Source organism: Pithys albifrons, chromosome 5 (genome assembly GCF_047495875.1).
Source record: "Pithys albifrons albifrons isolate INPA30051 chromosome 5, PitAlb_v1, whole genome shotgun sequence".
NCBI lineage: Eukaryota > Metazoa > Chordata > Aves > Passeriformes > Thamnophilidae > Pithys > Pithys albifrons.
The window spans coordinates 68,613,467-68,624,682 of record NC_092462.1 but is presented as its reverse complement, the minus strand read 5'-3'; the positions used below and the strand labels follow the sequence as shown (position 1 = coordinate 68,624,682).

The 11,216-nt window shown below is 40.7% G+C and overlaps 1 long non-coding RNA gene across 2 annotated transcripts; it reads right to left on the bottom strand.

The window, feature by feature from the left end:
• Window positions 1-266: 266 nt before the first annotated feature.
• Window positions 267-8,528, bottom strand: LOC139671947 (uncharacterized). 2 transcript variants are annotated; one of them, XR_011697825.1, is made up of 4 exons: window positions 8,402-8,528; window positions 5,772-8,293; window positions 3,825-3,885; window positions 267-1,897 (listed from the first exon to the last, which is right to left on the bottom strand). It is a non-coding gene; the product is annotated as an uncharacterized lncRNA (long non-coding RNA). The 2 variants fall into 2 exon arrangements; XR_011697824.1 differs by having other exon boundaries at window positions 267-1,894.
• Window positions 8,529-11,216: the final 2,688 nt, after the last annotated feature.

Here is an 11,216-nt window from a genome sequence, read left to right as displayed (position 1 = left end):
TAGCATGTATTTGAAATACACAGGCATGCCAGATGAAGACCAGCAGTGTGAAATTAGTGCACCAAGAGAAAAAAGGCAAGGATCAGCTCAGACTCTCTGGGGCTGGCTGCTGGCAAGCCTGCAGTGTGTGTGTGCTCTCCCCTCTACTCCCAGTGCCCTTGATTTCTCAGGCTGTTTTGAAAGACAAAAAGAAAGTTGGTAATCATACACCGACAGATGGTTCCTTGGTTAGTTACTCTTTATTTAGATGGAAGCAACTGCGATTCATCAGCTTTTTCTTTTTTTTTCATAGCTACATCATGGTGAACTTTCAACTCCTAATCTATTTCTAAGAAGTATTGTGTGGCAAGTGCCTATTAATAACAAACCTCAGGCTGACTGGAAATCTCTTTTCTCATATTCATATTCCAGTCTTTGAGATGTTTTCATCCAAATTTGTTTCACTTTTCAATGACAAAGCTATCTGGAAAATTTTTCAGTGAATGTCATATTAAATATATTGTTTACTTGCCTATATTAGAACTTAGATGTTTCTTTCTTACTTCTGGACTTTCTTTCTTTACCTAAATTGTGGATTGACAGGTAATGAACTGCTTGTTTTTTATTTTGATCCTGAACACTTTGGTTGATTATTTTGGGGAAATATGCTTGTAGCACCTTCCTATGCATATCAGAGTTAAGCTGTATCTGTGAACAGTCTTTTTGAATGGTATTTTACAGAATTCTATATGTATTTAAAGTTAAGAATGTCTCTAAAAACTTTGCTAGATGAAAGCTTGAAACAAAGGAATTTGGAAGGATTGGCTTAAAGAGTGGCTCTCTACAATAAGTAGAGGAAGCCTGTGTTACAGCCCAGCTCATGGCTAGGGATTCATTTTCCTTTGGACCATTTTGGTTTGATGTAGGATTTCATTGCACATCTTAAATCCAAGCGAATGGCAAATTCTCCAAGCTTCACTAATTAAAGGAAAACCCTCTTTAAAAAAAACCCAAAACAACGAGAGACTCTTTAGGGGCTTTTTTTATCATGTTTCCTACCAGGCATCATTACAGGCCTGCACCAGATTTACTGAGTGCAAACAAACTTGCAAATGAAGTAGTGTCCGAGTTTTCTTTTACAGACATAGAGGAACTTTCATTGAAACATTTTTTCCAGCAACATAAACTCAAAATATCAAAACTACTCAGTCTTCCAGGTATTTAAGTGGGTTGAAGAAAAAAAGATTACCTTAATATTCTAAAAATACATTAAAAGAGATTTGAAGAACAGAAGAGGACCATCTCTATACTTAGTTACCATAAAGCACTTAATGCATCTGTGCTTATTCATTTTTTAAGAAATTAGTCTGAATTTTGCAAGGGAAAATCTCAGGCAACTCAAATAATCAATTTAATATCTTTAGTTCTAAAAGAATGTAATCCAAGACTTTTCTAAATTATTTTATATTTGGCCCTGATCTACATCAAAACCAGTCCATAGCTGTAAGGATCAGAGCTGAATTCAATACCAATTTCAGGTCACTCAGTACTCTGCAAGTACAGCTTTCTTGGAAATTCTTCACTTTTTCACTTGCTATTAACACTATCAAATAGCTGCCTCAAGGTGTCTTCTGTAAAAGGCAAAACGAGAGTAGGAGTCCTTTTTTTCACAGAGGTTTTATGGATATACCACACTGTTGGCCTTCTAGACAAGAAATGTGTACATTGATTTCCCATGAGGAATGGCACACTGTTAGGAGATGGGATCACTGACATGAACGACTGATTTCCTTGCAAACTGTGGTCTTCCTCATCTTCCTCTGGCAAAAAGCTCTCTTCTTATTGTAGGCAACTGGACATTTCTTCTGTTGTTTTACCTTCAGTTCACCTCTCTGGACTTGAGCTTGTCGAAGTGCTGCTGAAAGGCATTAGGATGATGCCATGTTTTTGCATGGAGAAAGAAGATACCATGAGAAGATGCAATGGGAGGTCCCCTGGGCAAACCACCCAAAGTCCTAGACCAGCTCTTTCAAGGATTTATTTTGTGTACGTCCTCCTTGCAGGAGAGCCCAAGGAAGCCAGGACTGGTGACCTTCTCCAACTCCTCAGTGTGAGAAATGGTCACAACCCCAACACTCAGCTCAGCCAACTTGCCCTGCAGGCACCTCCCTCCCTCTGGCTCCATGGACCCTCCAGCTGCCCTCCTTCTCCTCCTCTTCCCCTCTTTGGCACTGAAATGAAACCCCCACAGGTCACACAGTGGGCAATAAGATTAAGACTGGGATTTGTAAAGATGATGCCTTTTTAGACAGCTTAATAGGCCAGATGCTCAGCTGAGGATCAGGCCATCTGTCCATTCAAGCCCTACCTGTACCAAACAGGTTATTTCTAGCAGAACTGTTAACAGAGAGAGGGAGACAACTGGTGACCGCAAACCCAAACCCCAGATACACAGGGACATGGAAGGACCTCCTGACACAAAGAATGTGGAATGAACAACGAAAGATGATGTTCATGGCTGATACAAGCACTAGTTAAGAGGGAGACAATCCCAACTGCATACATGGCAAAGGATTGACTTCCTTGCTCTTGCAGAAGATATTAAGGAGCCCAAAAGCCACCGAAAACCATAATTATACCCACTTTAAAACCCTTTGTGCTGTCAGAGCAGAGTGAAGTGAGCCCCCCCAGGAAATGAGAGTCAGGCCCAGTCCCCAAAGCCAGCTGCTGCTTTAGTGCAGTGATCTGTCTCCATACTCCCTGATAAGCAGTCTATGCCCCGTGACTTATAATAAAAGGGAACGATGGTCCCTGAACAAATCCAGAAAAGAGGTATTGATTTGCAAATAGTTTAAAAGAATATTCAAGGGTCATGAGCTGACCCTTTTTCAGCTCTGACATTTTATATCAGGGGGGATCCCATTGAGATGGGAATTCATATCCTAGACATTGTTTTGTCCTGTTTCATAAATAAGTTGAATAGCTTAATTGATTGACACCCACTGCACTTTCCCAGCTTCCTCAGGCTCAAAAGTACACTGCTGTTTTCTGCCATAAATAATATGAACTTTCAATCAGCCGCCAGGCACAAAAAGGAACTGAAAATTCTTCATACAATAGCTGCATTCTGGCATATGAGGCACTGCAGGGATATTTGATATCACCAGGTATTCATTTTCTTGTGGCAGCAATAGCATTTTCCTACCCAAATGGCCTAAACCCTAAAGAAATACCCAGAGGCCCCTGAAAGGAGGAACACCAGTTTGTCCCAGCATTTATGTGTGTCCAGGGGTTAAGGAACTGGTTTGCAATACTGTGAAAACAACATGGTGAAGGACATGCTTGACCACCAACTCCAGCTCCTTGTAAGTGCTGATACAGCATCCCTTCATTCCTCGTGTATTCTGATCCAGCTCCCCAACCAGAGTGACATTATTGGTTCCCAAGCCCCCCATTTGCCCCCAGATCTCACTCCTCTGATCATTACAAACCTCCTTCTAATTTTCAATCCATGTTTATTTGTGTTTAATTGAGAACACTCCGTTCCCATGGCAGGTTTATTCTCTTACTTAAATAGCTCTTTTCCTCCCTAGATATTTAGCCCCTAATGGATTTTGTGTTAATTTCTCCTCCTCAGTCTTGGTTTTATGAAGTGAAATAAATGAGCTACACACTTTAAATATCTTATTTTTAAGGCAATTTATTGGCCTTGTCAGAAATTCTGATGACTATTGGTGATCTCTTGGGTAAAATATGTCCCACTTTCAAAAACTGGGTGCAAAAAGGAGTGTGAAAGTGTTGAGGACTTCCTGTTAAGAAAGCAAGTTGTGGATGTAAGCACTTACCTTCAGTTGCCCAAGTTGGAAAGCATTAGCTTCTGACCTCTCTGTGCTTTAATTTCCTCATCTGTAAAACAGAAAGGACAACACAGACCTCAAAGGGGAGTAATTTTTCTGAAGTGCTCCAAGATTTTCAAGTGAAAAGTTCAGTTCTAAACACGAAGCTCTTTTGTCTGTTGTTCTTTACTAGTTACTTCTTAAGCACTGCAAAGCCTGGAGAGGTGGCTCTGAGCCAGACTAAAGCCAATGCAAGCTTCTCCATTGATTACAGTGCGAAACTTTTATGTAAAAAGTTTCATAAAAGGTGACAGACATCCGTTGCTAAGACAGAGCAATAAACACCAGGAGAGAAGGAATACTGACTGAAACTACTTTAAGGCCAAGAGCAAAGATCAGTAGTTTTTCTGTAGAAGTAGCTGCAAACAGTTAAATCTATTTTTCTTGCTTTGCTTCAGAAGAAATCTCTCGAAGGATGATCACCATACACAGCCTCATCTGTAATTAATAAATGTTTGGAAGGACACTTTCCCACTCAACATATGAAATTATAGATGATCCCTTAATTCCCCAGACATTTGCAAGCCTTGTCTTGTCAGAATTGAATTTACTACAGCTGATTACCCTGAGAATGCACTGACCTTCTTAGCTCCTGCTGTGGTCTTTATTTTTTCCATGGCAGATAATATGGGGACCAGAAACTGGGGACTTGGTAGTAGGGATTATGTGATACTAATGAGACAAAGCTTATTGTTGATGTTAACTGTTATTACCACTAAAAAAAGTGCACAACTCCAGACAGATGGACTTCACTTTGTTATATCAGGACGGAGCGAATGCATTTTGACAGTAGCAGCATCTATTTAAAATCTGGATCACATCTGGTGCCTCTCTGAAGCAGATCATATCTGATCAATCAGAATTATGGCTCTTCAGGCTCCAGACGAGTTAGAAGAAATTCATTATCTGTTTTGAAGCCTGCTTCTCTTTCATCTATTAAAAAAATGAATTGTCATTGGATTCATTTAGCTACTGAAAGGGGAAAAAAAATGGACAGTAATTAAACTAACTAACAGGTTCCACATCTGAAGACATGATTAATTCTTTGAAACAACGTGCATGTAGGTACTTGGCTCATGCTAGGCTTCAGTCAACAGTTTCTTAGCTGATGAAATAGATAGCCTAGGACTTATCTCCATTTCTGGTTAATTCATAAACTCTTGGAAATACCCACATGAATTTCTCCAAACTCTGGCGAAGGTCAATATTTGTCTTTCAGTTACATTTAGCCCCTGGGCATGAGCCTTGAGAGTTACCACCCAGAGGACAGCAGTGTCTTCATGGGGTCTCCTGCTCTGAAGGATGTCACCCCCCTCCCTGTGTACCCTTCTGGACCAGCAGTTTTGAATGCTGACACTGAAGTGCTGTGAACTTTACCTTGTGAGGTCTGCTGAACCCAAAAAGATGGTGAGAGCCTTGGCTTACAAGTAACTGAAAGCAGAATGCAAAAGGATGTCTCTTGTTCTGGATCACTTGGATTTCTTAATATATTTTTTCTGACTACATAGAGTTTCTTTATGCCTTTGCTGATGAGATGATGTCAATTGTCATAACAACTAGAACTGAGCCTCTGAAGTTCTTGTCATTGCTTCCCTTTTTATCATGTGTTTTCTTTGAAGTCTGCAAGTGCACAGTTCAGAAAGTAGCCATGTGAAAGCAATGGACTTATATTTCCCTCATTCACAACTTTTAAAAGAAAACTGAAATTAAAAGATAGATCAGGTGGCAGAACAAAATTATATTTTGAGGATGGGGAAACACAGGTTTTAGGTTCAAAAGTATAACCTTGAAAGAACAATTTTAAATGCTCATCAACACTTGTGAAATATTTCTTAAAATTCATTGTCCAATTGTTATTTTTGATTCATGATAATGAAATCCAGAGCAAATACCTACTTTAGTGAGTGAGATGGAGGCAGTGACCGTAACCTTCCAGAGGAGCATCAGGTGTGCAAATTTCTTCTGTAGCAGCGATGGCTCAGGGGCGAATGATTTTGACTGCTTGTTGATCATGTCCAGATGGGTAAAGTACAGAATGAGGTTATAATGGCTGCCTGTCCCAGTGTTAAACCACCCTCAAATTACGTGGGGTGGCTCCAAGGCCATTTATCTACCATGGGTGCAGGACTGTCATGGGAAAATTGACTCTGGATGATATATAACAAAATGTTCTGCTAGCAGTACTAACTCCTGTGGAATTTCTACAAATCATGGATGACAACTTTCTAACCAAGAAGTAAAAGTTGACAGTAACTAAGGTGGAAGAGATTATGTTTGATCCCTGTCTGAGCCAGTTAAAAACACATGGCATTTCAAGACAGCCAGTTTCACAAAGTTGAAGCAAGTACAAGCCAGTTGTAAGGAAGGACTGAAGATTAAAGGTGATGCCTATAATGAGTCGTTTAAAATTATTTAGCTACATGTAAAAAGAACCAAATAATAATGACAAAACCAAACTAAAACTATAAGTGAAGAAGCATGGTTCAAAAATCTAGGATAAAAAAGGGTGCAAAATAAGCAATAATAATGGATGGATGTTTAGAAGACAGATGTTGTAAACACTGAAAATACATCCTAGAGCTATACAAAATTAATATGGCAGCAAGGGGATGCAAGGAAATACATTTAGATGAATAAAAAGCCAGTAAGGAACAGATGTTTGAGTCCACTGGGACCAAGAGTAACCTTACCAATACCACAAGCCCATGAATAGTAAGGGCACCAGAGTAGTCAGCAAAATGCAGAAAATCAGAAGTCTTTAACAAATACATCTGTTCCCTGCCCAGGAAAAAATGAGACGTGTTCATATTACAAGGAAAAAGTGAGTATTTTCCACTCCAGCCATACTTGAAACAGAAGTAAACCAGTCACTACTAATGTAACATTTTAACAACCAGATATGTGGCACCAGGATTACTAAAAGTGCAGGTTAGGAAGTTCCTCTGGATGCTGCTTTTAGTAACAGGCTCAGAAGTGGCAGAAACTTGAGAGAAAGCAAATACTGTTGCAGTGTTTGGACATGGTAAAGGAAATGATCAAATAAATATAAATCAGTCAGCCTGACACTTACTAAGGGTAGTAATAACAGAGAATTTTATGCAAGATTTAATGACTAAAAAATTCAAGGAAGTACTCTAAATAATACTTTGCAAGAATTTTTGGAAAACAGAGCTTCTAAAAGTAACTAATATAATCACTGCCAAAGACAGAGACAAACAAGACCTGTTGTTTTTGCTTGTTCTCATCTCCAGAAAAGATGAAAATATTCCCTATTTTTCCCAAGCAAGAAAGATTTGGGGGTTAGAAAAATGTGACACAAATTCAGATTTGTTTTTCTTTGAAAAAACATTTGTTATCAAACTTAAAAGGATGAAAGAGATCCTTATTAGGGCTGGTACAATTTGATCGGATTTTAAATTTAAAATCACCAGCTGTAATCTGTATGTTTTTAGTTAGTTGTGGTGATAAAGTAATAGTTGTTTGTTAATATTGTGTTTTAACAATGGTATAAAGCTTTGAAGCTGTGCAATTCAGAACAGTTGCAGACACTCAGTGTTGATAATCTCCTCACCTCTATTTTCATATAGGCTTCAGTAATTAGCCCCCAATATAAGTAAATAAAGAATTTGTAAAACAAGCAGAAGAGAAACAGTCAACTCCACCTACTTTCTGTCTTCTATCAGAGACAGGCATGAAGCAGGATCTCCGTAAATAACCAAAATGCTATTTTAAAAATATATATATCATTCATTTCTCTGCTAAAATAAGGCATATCAATTACTTAAGGTGAAAATATAAATTCCCTTTTTATCCTGAACTTTCTGAAATCATCACCACTTCCAGATGGAGAGTGCAATAGCAGGTTACTGAACTCAGGGATTGACTGGGGTTCATGTTGCCAATTGCTTTTTGCAGTTATTTCTGCCTTTCCCAACAGCCCTTTTACCATATGGAGACAAAACTCACTTTTGATCTCTGAACCTTTGCACCTGCTTTAAAACTGTGACTTCAGGAGTGGGATTGAAATCCCAAATTAGGACACAAGAGCATAGCAAAGAGTCCAAATATCCATTGTGGTCAGTGAAAGCAGAATCAACACAGCCCATGAGATCTGGAGAGCTATTTCCCTCAAGAAGACACCCACTTTGACCAGCAGGTTAAATTCCCCACGAGTCCCTAATTTTTCAGAGAATGGATCCAGCAATCTGCAGGAGGAAAAAAGAGCTCTCTTTTCCAAGGAAATACAGTCTGTGTTTCTCTGTATCAGAATTTCTCCCCAGCATCCTACAGAAGGCATTGTTCACTGCTTTAAAGCAAGTGTTCTTTCAAAGACCCCATTGCTCCTCAGCGTTGTGGGAACTTCTCCACCTCACAGTTCTGTCCGCTCAAAGCTTGACAGTTGATGGGAGCAGCAACACCTAGATTTTTGCAAGCACAAAAATAAGTAAGAATAAGTAAAACCAAAGCTTTGTTTACATGGATATCTCTCTACCTTCATTTTTCTTTGAGAATTTATTCTTCCTTACTTCTAGAAGTGCCTGTTGGCTCTTTTGAAGGAAGGAAAAGGACAGTGTTCTCCCAAATGCTCTGTGTGCTCTTCCAGCTCCATCTGGGGAATAGCACTGCATTTGAGCCAGGCTTCCAGGGGTTGCAAATCCGTTGGACTGGGACTGTACTGCCCAGACAGACAAACTACAGCCAGCTCTGTCCTGCAGCAGAGAGCTTAGGAAATGACGAGCAATGTCGTTCAGGTCACCCTGAGCCGTAACCTTCGGTGTGAACTCCCCCACCTGCAGGAACAGGGTGGGAGGTGCACGGTCTGAGAACGCCTGAAGTGAAAAGGCACATTTGCATCACATCTCTGATCATCAAGATATGCTGCCAAGGGACTGTTTATAGGGACTCACTTATCTCATTGTAATTTGCAATATTCCAAAACACAATATTAAAAAAAAAAGACCCCAAACCGAGACAACACCCTGCAGCACCACCTCTGATGATAAAAACAGATTTTCCACACCTGCGGACTTCACACCCAAATCAACATCTGTTTAATAAAGAGCAGCAGGAGAAAAAAAAACTACCAACTCTGGAGTTTCATCAACAATTAGAGAAAACCTGTTAGTATGTCAACAATCAGCTGTTTCTGCTTGATGACTGTCATGCACATCCACAGGAGACCTTTCTGAGTTGTTCTTATTTGGGACAAGGGCATGGTACAGGTGTATACTAATTTTAAAAAGCAATCAGCTTGACTAGGATTGCATTTAAAGGAGTCTCACGGTGGAACTCAGACACAAGATTATCTTGTTCATACATGTGTATACTCACATTTTCATCCCTGTTTGAGTTTGGATTTTAAAGCTAATGACATTAAGTTAGACAAGATAAGGAGATTTTTAAGTGGGCTGACAGTCTTTTTGCTTTGCAAGCAGTGCCAGTTGCCAGTGATTAACACCTCACAATCTTCTGATCTTCACTGCTGACATTTCTCTCCGAAGTCTTGTATTTCGTATTATTTAGGCATTCTACAGAGCCCTACCTAATCTTCCCATTTTAACATCATTCACTCACCTTCCACACATGCCAGGTGTTATATTGTTTGTTGACTTACTTAACAACAGAGCCTTGCAAGATCCCAAGACACTTGTCATCACAATATTTAATAATGTAAATACTCCCTGAAAGAAAAAAACAGAAAGTACTTTTTTTAATTTGTTTTTTTTTTCACTGAAATACTTCATTTTAATTTATTTCTGGGGAAAATTATTATTAATTTAACAGCTTTTATGGCTGTTATAAGAAGGAAACAGATCCCAACCACATTAAAGAAAGACACTGAGCTGGACTGAGGCTGCACTATAGTCCTAATTCCTAAAACCAATTAAAACTTCAGGATTGTGGCAGAAGTCAAGGTTCCTCCCACTATTACTCCAGATTTCAGTAACCTGAGAACTTTAATAAACCTAGCCCAAGCACTTCAACTGGTAAACCAGCCTACAGAAGAGGAGTCCCTTCCCCAGAGTCCTCACAGGAGCACCGTCTGCCATCAGCTGAGGATGTGTCCTGTTCAGTCCCAGCACTGCCGGGGGATGCTCCCCCTTCCAGAGCCAGCCAAGTCCATTTGCGTCACATCCCTGCCTGCCCTTTCCTGTGCCCGTGCCCACTTGGCAAAGCCCCCAGCCCTTCCTCCAGCCCATGCTCCTATCACACACAGATTGCAGCCTGAGCACCATTTTGGCACTTCAAACACACAACACCTGTTTTGAAGGTTAACAGATAGTGACAAGTATAATCACAGCTTCTGCTGAAGTTTTAGCCTGCCAGCCAGCCAAGTGTGCTATTGTTTTCAGCAGTTCCTACATACTCTACCACTTCTGCAAGGCAGCACCACAGACAGCTGCAAGGTGCTCCATTTTGGAAAGATGGTCTCCTTTCTTCTGTCTCTTTTCTGGTGGCCAACAGCTCTCAGTGCCATTCCCCACCAAGCCAGGGCACTTCACTGTGGTGTTGCTCCTCCAAGATCATGGCAGGAGGAAGTTCCAGCAGCTCTGCCCACCTTATGTCCATCGGGGCCACACAAGGCAAAGTTATGTTTGGAGCTCCATGCTCACCTTTCACCTTCATGAGCTCTGAGGTTCATGGCCAAGAGGAGTCACGAGCTGCCCCAGCCGTGGTTGCACACTGCAGGACTGTGACTGGAGCTGGGGCCACTGCCAGGGCAGGAGGGGGAGGCTCATATATCCTTGTCTAAAGGTTCCCACGACCAGAAAGTTCCTCGTAATCTCAGAGCTTTCATTTAGAAGTGAGCGTGTCTTAAACGAGATCTTCTCCCCAGAAGTCATCTCTTGTGCAGGGACTAAGACAGGAAGAAAGGACTTAAAAATGGGAGTGTAGCAACATTGCTAGCCACTCTCAACCCCTACAATACACAGTTTACTGGTACTCAGTCCTACTGCCTCAGTGGGGACACAGTTCCTGGCCACTGCAGTGTGCACAAAAACACTGCCCTAAACCTTCACATTTTCAGCATTAGGCTTCTGCAAACTTCAGACCAGAAGCTCTTCTGAATTTTTCAGTGCACCATTTTGGTTTCATCTTAGCATAGAAAGGAGAGCCCAAGCTTTCTCCTTCCTTTCCTGGAAGAAGGTCTAAAGATACCTGCAGCACTGAGGGCATTCAAGGTCCATTTCATTTCCATCTCTGTTACAACCCCTGCTGACCTGAGCTGAGCAGCATGGAGGACACCTAGAGAGGGTTCTTTCTTCAGGGTGCTTAACATCCTCTGCAGTTGAATCCCAAGGGCAGAAAACAAACATTGAGCATGGTGTATGTAATGTG